Source organism: Macaca fascicularis, chromosome 4 (genome assembly GCF_037993035.2).
Source record: "Macaca fascicularis isolate 582-1 chromosome 4, T2T-MFA8v1.1".
Lineage (NCBI taxonomy): Eukaryota > Metazoa > Chordata > Mammalia > Primates > Cercopithecidae > Macaca > Macaca fascicularis.
The window spans coordinates 166731812-166744117 of record NC_088378.1 but is presented as its reverse complement, the minus strand read 5'-3'; the positions used below and the strand labels follow the sequence as shown (position 1 = coordinate 166744117).

General features: G+C 42.2%; 1 protein-coding gene across 7 annotated transcripts in view; it reads right to left on the bottom strand.

Moving 5' to 3' along the window:
- F13A1 (coagulation factor XIII A chain) overlaps window positions 1-12306 on the bottom strand; it is a 461954-nt gene that overhangs the window by 121761 nt on the left and 327887 nt on the right. The gene's annotated exons all lie outside the window — the stretch shown is intronic.

Here is a 12306-nt window from a genome sequence, read left to right as displayed (position 1 = left end):
GTTTAAGAGGTCTGATGAGATTGCATTTTAGAAAGATCAGTCTGTCTGCAAGTTGGAAAATGGTTTGAGAGGAACAAGAGTGGAGCAAGGAAACCAGTCAGAGAGTGCTGAAGTGCTCAAGGGAGGCATGATGGTGTCCTTGACTGACTCTCAGGGGAAGGTAACTTGAGGTGTGCCGGCGGAAGCAGGAAATAGAGGCAGTAGGCATTTGATGTTGGCATTGAGTAAGGGGGCAGAGCCATAGGCGACCCCAGGTTTTGTTCATTCTTCAAAGAGTTTTTCATTGCCTACAAGGTGCCAGGCACTGCTTGTTTGTTTGTTTGTTTTTGTTTTTGTTTTGTTTTGTTTTGAGACAGAGTCTTTCTCTATTGCTCAGGCTGGAGTGCAGGGGCACAATCTTGGCTCATTGTAACCTCTGCCTTCCAGGTTCAAGCGATTCTCCTGCCTCAGCCTCCCAAGTAGCTGGGACTACAGGTGCCACCATGTCTGCTATTTTTTGAATTTTTAGTAGATACGGAGTTTTGCCATGTTAACCAGGCTGGTCTCAAACTCCTGACCTCAAGTGATCCACCCACCTTGGCCTCCCAAAGTACTGGAATTACAGGTGTGAGCCACTGTGCCTGGCCCCAGGCACCGTTTTAAGTGAAATGCAGCCATGAACCAAACAGTCATTCCCTCTAACTGAAAGATTCCAGACTAAGCTTCAAACATGGGTGAACGTGCTGCTTTATAAGGAGTTTGCTCCAAAAGTTAAGACCTGGTGTTGTTAACTGCAATACAAATTTACTCCAGGAAGCTAGTTTTCTGGAAATTCCCTAACCCACACGTGTGTTGCCTTGTTTAAGAGAAGATAGGATATTTTTCGTCTTTAAGAAAAAATAACCAGCAGAAAATGTTCTACAGTGTAGACAAAGTTGGTTACAGAGCGTAACATTACGCTGCAGATTTGTTCACTATTGTTGCGGATTCAATTTCTAAGGACCAGGAGGAACAGGAGTCAGAGAATTTGGACTTGTGTTTCCTGTTGTCCATTCGGGAATAACAACCACTTATAGTCTGTCTCGGCGACTCCACCTATTGACTGACTGGCTGCTCTCAGACCTATTGCCTGCACTCCTAGAACCCTCTGTCAGGTTCCACAGGAAGCCATGTTCCGAGGCTCCTCTGCTTTCTGACTTCCAGGTAGGTTGGCCAAAGAGGGGATTGGGAGCAGGAAGAGGGGAGATGTCAGGGTGTGTCTCCTGTGCGCTCTCTGTCTTGAGGTGAGAGTCTGAGTCACCTCCATGGCTCCAGCACCTGCTGATGCCTTCTGGGTTCTGACAGGACCTCCTCCTCCATATGCCTCCAGCTCCTGGTGTGGTGGCAGTTTTCTACTGTTCCTAATTCCTGGGTTGCCTCACCAGGTTGCCTGTTTGGCTTCTTAGTCATTCGCTTCCCTGTGTACACAATTGCCTCCATTAAGATCCCACTGCTTACAAGTCTAGAGCAGTTTCTATTTGCTCTCCTATCAGCTTTAAGGGTTATGTCCATTTTATATATGGGAAAACTGAGGCTCAGGTAACTTAAGTAACTAGCTCTAGGCTACATAGCTGTCAGTATGCAGAACAATCATTCGAACCCAGGTCGGCTTGGTCCAGAGCTGTGACTGGGGAGGCTAATGAACCCTCTCAGTGCATTTTCCATCTGTAAAATGGGCATTACAGAAGATGAGGATTAAACAATAGTGTGTGTGAAGGGCATTTCATAAACTGAACAGATTATTATTCACCTTATTATATGGTGTCTGATGGCTATAACAGCGAAGAAATCTTACTAAACTTATTTTTATTTCTGAACATAACCACACAGGTAGTGAATAAGGTGTGAGAACTAAAAGGAAAGTCTTATCCCCACTCCCCTCCCAACCAACTGTACAGACTCTTTCTTGGCTAAGGGGACCCCAGAGAAATCTTAAAAACTGAGTCGCAGCCATGATGGGGTGAGAGGTGGTACACACCTCATTATATTCCCTTTCCTTTTGCTGTTTAGACAAAATTGAACAGAATCAATATTAAAATAGAGATCATACGACTGACACTGTGGCAATAAAATATCTAATTATAAACAAGACCCAAGGCCATGCCAGGCAAGGGTTAAGTCACGAACCTCTGCATTTAAAGAATAAACTATGTCCTAACTGCCACAAAGTTTTTCTTTTTCTCTAGCAGCTAAGCAAGCCCTAGTCTCAAGATGAGCAATGTTGAAACAACTGCAGTTCACCCACCACCAGATGCTGACTGACCCACATTCCACCAGCCACAATTACATCTTTGATTGGATAAGAGATTGATTTCAGCATCATTCTCCTGGTAAGAGACTATCAACCATGGACTGGTTCTGGACAATTTACTGAGGCTGCACACTTCCATGCATTCCTGTCCCTGCTTCACCTTTTGATGTATGGGGCCTAACTTCAGTACATATAAATGTTAGGTCTCACCCTAAAGTGAATATGGGTCACAGGTAACATCCATGTTTATTTAGTATGCATACATTAAGTCCCTCTTCCATGTTTATTTAGTATGCATACATTAAGTCCCTCTTCATAAATGTTCATAGCTCCCCTTGTAACTTGTTGAATATGTATATTTGGCCAACAAGTTCAGCATAAATTCCTGTTCCATCTTCCTTTCCCTTGAAGTGCCCACTTTTCAGCCTCTGCCAGAGGTCGTGCTTCTCAGCCTGTCTGGATGGTCACTCTGCAGGCTGTAACCTTTTCTAAGAAATAAAGACTCCTTTCCAAATGTATAAATTTGTGAGTTTTCAATTAACAGGCAACTGTTGATGTGGAATGATTCCAGATTTTTTTCATCAACAGGTTATTTATTAAGCATCATTTAAGTGCCAGGCACTGTTCTAGGTACTGAGAATGCAGCAGTGTCAACACATAGAAGATTCATGGAGTGTAGAGTCTAGTGGGAGTATACGGACAATAAACAAATAAATATATGCTATGTCAAATGGAGACAAATGCTATGAAAAAATGACTAGAGCACCTTAAGGGGACAGAGAGGGACAGAGTTGGGGGTGCTAATTTGGAGACAGTGGCCAGAGGAGACCTTTGAGAAGAGACTTGAGAAAAGTGAGGGAATGAGCAGTGCAAATATGAGGGGATGGGTGTCATCAGTGCGAAGGCCCTGTGGGAGGTGGTACTTGGCATGCTTGAGGAGGCCAATGTGCCTGAAGCAGAGGAATTGTGGGAGGTGAGGTACCTGAGCAGGGGAATTGGGGGAGATATGATGCCTGAAGCAGAGAGAATTGTGGGAGATGAGGCACCTGAGCAGAGGGAATTGTGGGAGATAAGATGCCTGGGGCAGAGAGAATTGTGGAAGATGAGCTGCCTGAGCAGAGGGAATTGTGGGAGATAAGACACCTGGAGCAGAGGGAATTGTGGGAGGCAATGGTGCCCGAGCAGGGGAATTTTGGGAGATGAGAAAGTGCCTGGAGCAGAGGAAACCATGGGAGATGATGTCAGAGAGAGTCAGATCAAGCAGGGCTTTGTAGGACTTTGGATTTTGTTCGGATTGAGAAAAACAGTCACTAGAAAAGAGGCATGATCTGCTTTAAGTTCTTTTAAAAAAAAATCACTTTGGTTGTTCTGTGAAGACTGCAGGAGAGCAATCAGGATTACTATGAAGATCTCTTGACCTCCCAATATCCCCCTTTTGCTTGTTGGTAATGAAAATCCTACCAACTGAAGAGAAATTAGAGATGATCTGAAATGTTTATATCCCTCGGAAAAGCAATGTGTTTGCTTAAATTTGTTGCACTATGTACTTTTCCTAAAAGCTGGAACTGGGTGTTGGAAATAGGGAGGAAAGTGGAGGTTGGAAATAGGGAAAATTGCTCAGGGTACATGGTATAAAAAATGTGGCCACCAGAAGTACAAAGTTCATCTACATGACCATTGTTTCTAGGGCAGTTTCCAGACCTTCCTTGGCATGAGTTTAAACAAGACTGTTATCCTATCAATCCATGGAGGTTAAACTCTTCAAGATCTAGAGATGTGAGGGAGAAAAATAGGATGTTGGTGTTGCAATTTCTAATTTATTGTAGTTTGCCGGATTTCACAGTTATAAACCAAACTGCATACCCAGTTTTTTGCCCCATATGACCCCAACTGTTATGCAGTTCTTTCAACTGACAAAGAATGTTTTCATATTTCTTGGGTTTCTGACCCCTCGTGCTGGGGTCTGGAAGCCCAAGGGGTGGAGAGGGACTTGGTGGGAAGGCAAAATTTGAACTGAACATGAAGGTCACTGACCAGATGCCTTGCAGTTAGCAGCTTCGAGACCCATCTCTTTCATGTTCTCAGTCTGCTCAGAACACATACCATAAAGAATTCTCTCCTACAACAACTGAATTTCCCCCAGCAAATGGCAAGTCTATGGAGCCAAAGCACCATTTGCTCATTTGCTTGTGTTCCATCCATTACATGAGCAGGATGAGGATTCTAGGTTTTACAAGAAGGGCTCATTTCATTAAAATCATGGCAACTGACTTAAAAAATAAAGTGTCATTAGCCAACAAAGATAAAAAGTTTAGCTGAATATCTTCCAAACAAAACAGGCCAACTGATGACATTTTTGCTAAAACAGTCAATTTTAAGGATAATTATAAATCACTGGTAATTCTGAAAAAGTATTTGTTTGTCTTTGGAGTATATATGGATGCAATATATAAAAGCAAGTGTTAAATGAGTTTGTATTGCCAGAGATTAAAACAATTATTGGAAGAACAAAAATCAACATAGCAAACATTCTAAGGAGTATGGTGCAGTCAATCTAATATTAACCTACAAGTGGATATTTACAACACATACTCAATAAATATTAAACAGATGTTTACTAGTGCTTATGATGAGCAGAGTGATACTACTTAGTCTGGAGGAGATGGGGTGGTGAATGTGCTGAGATATGATACATTTCCTGTGCTCAATGGGTTTATAATTAAATATCCAAGTTTAGATTGTAATTTAATTCATAATACTAATGACATGTGAGAATAACAGGGCAAGAGTAGTAGACTGTGGGGAAAGTCAATGACTTTATTAACTACACGACAACAAATATGGAATTCAAAGGATTGGCAGAAAGAAAGACACACATTTGCATTTTGTTTATTCGTATGTATATTTATGTGTGGATGTTTTTTTGCTTACTATAGAGGCTCCTTGTTACTTCATAAGTTGATTACTGCTTACATTTAAAAGCATCACTTTAAAAAAACTGTATTCAAGCCTAGTTTTTTTGCAAGTGACATAGATAAACAACATAAGAGACCATGGATGCAGTTGAAACAGGGATGTAAAGAAACAGTATTGAGGTTGGACCATCCTTGCCTAGGGATGCCTTGTGGGAGAACACAGTTGTTCTTGACATCTTTTTAAGGCCTTGGAATATATTCAAATCTCCTCTCATTTCCTCTGGTCATGTGTTCTACAATGATTTGCCTTTAATAAAGGTCATTGATGAGTACCTCTTTATTTGTGGGCTTGAAGGGGTACAGTATCGCCTTCCATAAATAACACCTAATTCCAGTGCTTTGGAAAGTGGCACAGTGGAATTTCGTCTAAAACATCTGCCACTACTCAAATTCCAGAGTGCTTTAAGCATGTTCCCTGGAGTTTCATACTGCTTGTGGAGTGGCTAGAGAATCCTCACTTTGGGGACTCATCTGGGCCAGCCTCCCTGGCAGCACCTGGTCACTGAACATCACATGGCTCCCCATGAAAACAGTCATTTGGCAACTCATTCTAAGGGAACTGGTCTCAGCTAACAGTTAATGGCAAGAGTCTAATAAATTCATTTTGCTAAAATGTTAACTAAGAAGAGTGCTAATACTTCTTTTTACCTCCGTGTTTACACTTTGTAGGAAATAATGCCTTCACATCTTAAATGAATAAATTGCCATAGTAGAATTTCATTCATTGCATAAAATTGGGAGAGGGCATGTTCTTTACTTCACATTCTGAAGACCTTGTCTTCTTGCTCAGGGGATTTTACAGTCTCAATGTAATTTCTTCTAAGACCTTTCCAGATCCCAGGCCCAGTGTAAGACCAGGTAGACCAGGACCAGCCATTGGATCCTGATTATTCTGGACCATTTAGAGCTGGAATAATCAGGATCCGAATTCCACTGATTCCTCCCTAAGGGATGACACTAGGTAGGAGGAGCTCAGTTAATATGTCATTACACCTTTTATATATCATTATACCTTATATCAAAATAATAAATATTTGTTGTTTTAAGACACTAAGATTATGATATTTTGTTAAAACAGCAACATAAAACTAACGCAAACACAAAGCACACTGTCGGCACATTGTGAAGACTCAGTAAATGACAAGCTCAAGGATAAAAAATGTATGGAGGACGGCCGGGTGCGGTGGCTCATGCCTGTAATCCCAGCACTTTGGGAGGCCGAGACGGGCAGATCACGAGGTCAGGAGATCAAGACCATCCTGGCTAACACAGTGAAACCCTGTCTCTACTAAAACTACAAAAAATTAGCTGGGCGTGGTGGTGGGTGCCTGTAGTCCCAGCTACTCGGGAGGTTGAGTCAGGAGAATGGCATGAATCCAGGAGGCAGAGCTTGCAGTGAGCCGAGATCACACCACTGTACTCCAGCCTGGGCGACAGAGCAAGACTCCGTCTCAGAAAAAAAAAGAAACGTGTGGAGGACAAGAGTCATGAATCCGGGGTCACTATAGGTACAACAGACAGGTGAAAAGAATGATGAGTGAGATATACCTAGGTTGAATTGGGAAATACTGCAAGGAGGTAAAATAGTTACGAGCACACCTAGGACCTAGATCTTGGTTTCTAAATACTACTTTCTATTAAACTGAAGCAGAGTTCTTTGGAGAAATGGTTCTCCTTAGAGAAATGGTTCTTTTGAGGGTAGGTGCAGGGAAAATTCAAAATGGGCCTGAAACATCTTACTGTGCCAGACAATGAGGAAGTAAGGATACTGAAACTAGTTGGAATAGTTTCCAACTGGCAAAATCGAGGCTATTTGAAGCTATTTGAACATTGAGTTATTTAATGATAATAAAAGATTTAAATAACTTATTTAATTAAAGGAGAAAATCAGGATTCATCCTGGTATTAATCAATCATTCTATCGATAATAATTTTGGTAATAAATGGGATTTTATAGTCTCAAGATAATTTCTTATAAAGTACTTATTAACCATAAAAGGAACAAAGAGTAACTTTGCAGGGGCAACTCCAACAGTCGCCTCTGTGTTGGGCTCTGTGACGTTCTTCCCAACACACCTTCGGAAATGACAGACAAGCTTATCCTCAGCTGCTGGGAGTGATGACAGAAAATAGTGCTTGGTGGTTCAGCCCTTCTTGGGAGTTGCCTTAGCAGAAGAAAACTGCCTCATCCAGGGTCACACCTCATTCCAGGGATGGCTCACATCCAGTGACTGATCACTATGGAGCAACAAAGCCCCATCCCTTTGTCCCCATCTCAGGAGAACTGTGAAGAGCCATCTCAGCTCCAGAGTTTCACAGAGGGTCAGCTGAGGCCTTTGGTGTGACTGCATTGCAGCCTGACTCCCCCACTGCCCAATACTGCTTCCTTCCATAGGAGTTGATCCCAATGGCACTCCCTCATCGACGGCTTGCATGCTAATTTCACAGTCTACTTCCTGGGTACTCAACCTTTGCCACCACCTTAATCGAGTGGTTAAGTTAACATCATCAGTAATGGGATCTGTAAAAGTTATGTGCAACCAGGTAGGAGGCACCGAGAAGAACACAGCATCATTTCTGCAATCTTCCTGTGAAAGATACGTGACTTGATTTTAACATCAAGTGAGGAAACGTCAGTCAAACCCAAATGGAGGGGCATTCTAAAAATTACTGCCTTGTAATGTTCAAAAGTGTCAAATCATGAAAGTCAAAGCAAGATTATGAATCTGTTGCAAATTAAAGAAAACTAAAGACATGAGACATGACATCTAACTATAACATGTTATCCTGGACTAGCTTCCCTTGCTAAAAGGGACATTATCAAACAAGTAGAAAAACTCAAATGTGTTCTAAAGATTAGATTACCATAAAATATCAGTGTTAATTTCCTTATTTTGATGGTTGCACAGAAGAATGTCTTTGCTCGTAGGAAGGACACACTAAAATATTCAGGGATGATGAGACATCAGATCGACAATTCTAATAATGGTTCTGGGAAAAAACAGTTCTTTGTATGGTTTGTCTTGTAAATTTTCTGTAAAGTGGAGTTCCTTTCAAAAATTTTTTAAACTTTTAAACAACAACAATATATGTACTCAATTTTTGTACAATTATCCTGTATATTCACATCCTTCCTTTTTTTTTTCCATCAGTGATGTAGGTTTTTAAATTTCTTAAGAGACACATTTTTGAACCAACTTTGTTTGGAGCATCAATATCGATTCTTCAAAATTACACGCTAAGGGATGCCTCCTGGTTGCCCTACCCTCGGCAACATCCTATCTCTAACAAAAGATGCAAGGTGGCCTTTCCCCTCAAGAAGCATCAGCTATAAGAGAAGATAAAACTAATTGGTGAGGAGCAGAACAGCAGTGAGGTGTTCCACACATTGCATAACAATGCAAATAAATCCAGAGGCTGGAGAAATCAACTTGCAAGGGGTTACTTAGTGAATCATTAAAGCAAGGATGATTGAGCACCACAAAGCCAGGTTTACCATCCCATATAAATCTAAGGGAAAAGAGGCAGAGAGCAAAAAGAGATTTGTTTCTAACTTCCAAAGATGATTACCTTATGCTTGTGCCTTCAGTAATTAGGACTGTGATTTTTTTTTTCCTGAAATTTTGTCTTGATGGCTACAAACACAAGAACTGTCTTTATGAATCATCTTTATTTTTAAAATTTGGCTAACACTCTACTCAAATGTCTTTGACATGTTTAAAGCAATTTGTTTCACAAATATGAAAGTTAGAAAAGGTTGAAATGATGGAAATGATGGAAGTGAAGTAATGGAGAGAGTGTGTCATTTTCTATCACTTAGAAATATGTTGCACAAATAGAAAAGCTGTTTGATGGAAAATGCCACTGCAGCTGTCTCCACTACTTCATTTCCGTCATTTTAGTCACAAAAACATAAGGTTTTCTTCCTCTTTTTGTAAAATTAATTGCTTTAATACCAAAGGCCCCTGTCCACCGTGGGCACTAACCAAGCAGTAACAGCAGACTGATTCCATAAGGGGAGCACATTCCTCATGGGCCTGCCTGATGGGCCTTTCCTGCCACTGCAAGCTCCTTACAACTCCAGAGCCTTGAAACTGAGTGGTGCCCAAACTCCAAATCAGCCGGAAACTTGATTCAGGAAAATATTCCCTTCTCACTAGAAGCTTGTGTGCATCAGCAGAACAACAAGCTCCTCGACTACCAAGAATGCCATCCTCCTTGCCTGGAGGGTATATACTTCCTAGCCCTCTTGGAATGCTCCCAATTCCTCAGGAGTCATCTCAAGACCTCCCTGCCCTTTTCTGAGATTTTGCCCTTCAACTCTAACTGATTCTCTTGCTCTTGACTGCCCAGAGTCCCTTCTGCCAGCCATGTCACACATTTCTGGAAGGCAACTGTATCAGTATAGCTCTTGATTACATAGTCTATGACTGTGTTCATTGTTTGTGGAATTCTTCTCACTCCAACTGCAGTAAGCTCTTTAAAGACAGAGATGTTCAAGAGTTTGAAACCAGCCTGGTCAACATGGTAAAACCCTATTTCTACTAAAAATAAAAAAAAATTTAAAAAAAATAGCTGAGCATGCTGGTGGGTGCCTGTAATCCCAGCTACTCGGGAGGCTGAGGCAGGAGAATCACTTGAACCTGGGAGGCAGAGGTTGCAGTGAGCTGAGATTGCGCCATTGCACTCCAGCATGGGCACCAGAGTGATACTCCATCTCAGAAAGAAAAAAGACAGAGATGGGGTCTTTCATTCCTCTTAAACCCCCTATGGAGTGTCACAAAGTGCTGGACACAGCAGAGATTTCTGCATCAGAAATTCATTGAACCAGACATGGGACAAGATGTTATAGAGATCTGTAAACAGATTTGGACAGGAAATAGACAAGGAAGTTGAAGAAGCCAAAGCAAAACCTCCAACAGTGCAGAGAAGGAGCATCGCAATGGCTAAGCTAGGCTTTAGCCAGAGATGGGCAGCACATTTAGAATATCCAGCCCCAGCTTCCTGAAGGCTAAAGAAATACTCATGAACAGACACAAAAACTGTCAGACTCACCTCCCAAGGGTAACTCCCATTACTCCTCTGACAAATGAGTAAATACCTATGCTACGGTAGGTACCTAGTCAGGCATGAGTAGGGGAGGAGAAGGCTTCCCCCATTACACACACAACAGGAATGGCAGGCAACCATCAGGTGATGGTCAGGCAATTGTTAAACTGTCTCTCTAAAATAATAATTGGTCCCAGCCAGTGCCAGGGAAGGGCAGTCTCCCAATAAACAGAAATACCTGAAACTGGTGATCAGCAGCTTCCCAATAAGACCTCAGCAGTTGGCTGAGTGGGCTCACGCATGCGCGCTAAGAGTTAAAATGGCAGAATTTCACCAGTATGTGTTCTTCCTCTAGGGACGCTCAACTGGTAAGGAAAAAATGCCTCAAGTGACCAAGAGTACAACACTAGTAAATGCACTGTGCATGCTCCCCTTCTAAGCGCTAGCAGGCCACTGCATGTGCAGACAGCCCACGTAAGGGAAGAATCACAGGAGTGGGGACGCAAGACCCAGAAGTATGCCAACAGATAAAACCCGAAGTCAGCCAGGTACGGTGGCTCATGCCTGTCATCTCAGCACTTTCAGGCGCATCATTTGAGGTAAGGAGTTTGAGACCAGCTTGGTCAACATGGTGAAACCTCATCTCCACTAAAAATACAAAAATTAGCTGGGTGTTGTGGCAAGTGCCTGTAATCCCAGCTACTCGAGAGGCTGAGGCAGGAGAATCACTTGAGCCTGGGAAGTGGAGGTTGCAGTGAGCTGAGATCGCGTCACTTCTCTTCAACCTGGGTGACAGAGAAAGACTCTGTCTCAAAAAAACAAACAAAAGCCCTAAGTCAAGGTCAAACTGTGCACTGTCTTTCAAGTTACCCACTTGGCCCTTTTCCAAGTTTACTTTCCTTCCTTTCATTCCTGTTCTAAAGCTTTTGAATAAACTTTCACTCCTGCTCTAAAACTTGCCCCAGTCTCTCCTTCTGCCTTATAAGGAGGCAAGAATTGAGGTTGCTGTAGATCCATATGGATTCACGGCTGCTAACATACTTTGGTGCCGTGGGACTCCAATACATTTGCTGCCACTAACACCTAGACATGCATCCACAGGACAGTGTGTATGTATGCATGAGAGAGAGAGAGAGAGCAAGAGCAAGACAGAAACAGGCAGACCGAGATGGAAAGTAATAGAAATCCTAAGAAAGAAGAGAAAAGATCAGAAAAGAGGCTGAGATATTGAGAAGAAAGGGGGGTGAAGAGGGTAGCAAGAGAGAGGTATAGCTATTTATAGCCTGTCTTATGGTTTTCTGGCTCTAGCTGCTGTTATAGTAGCATTTTATGAAGGTTATCCTTCCTTAAGGAATACTGTAAGACTTTAACTTTCCTGTATAGTTGCAATATTGAAAATAAGGCTGGTAATTGGGTCATCTTATTAGGAAGCAACTGTCACGAAGCAGTTCAAAGAGCTTCCAGTTATTCCCTCATCCATCCTTACAACATGCTTCTGAAGTAACTGGAGGGCACAGATGAAGAATATTTAGTCCACCTGGATCCTTTCTTTTGTGGGCTTTAATTCCACTTGCATGCTCTCTTTTTATATTGGAGACTCACGAGCAAGGTATCACAGTGGGCACATTTGTTTTCATTAAATATTTTTTCCCCACCTTTTTCACCCCTTGCTTCATACGCTGCAAAAATGTCTTAGAATTTATGTGGAAAATCCAGGGAATACCCACAGTCCATCCTCCCTGAGTTCAGATCAGTGCTTTCTGGTGGAGTACAGTTTCAATTATGTGGGTGCAAATGAGCCACATTTATAAATTCTTGTAAGTGAAAGAGGTCATCGTAACATAGAAGTGTGAAGACAGAGAGAAACAGACATAGGAGCAAAGGTGAAGGCAAATTAGGGGAATAGGAAAGAGAGGGGAGAAAGCAGAGGAGGCAGTCAGGGAGGAAGCCTTTGTGAATGTTCTGAGTGTTCTCATTCCAATACCCATGGCCCTTCATAAGTGCTCTGTGTGG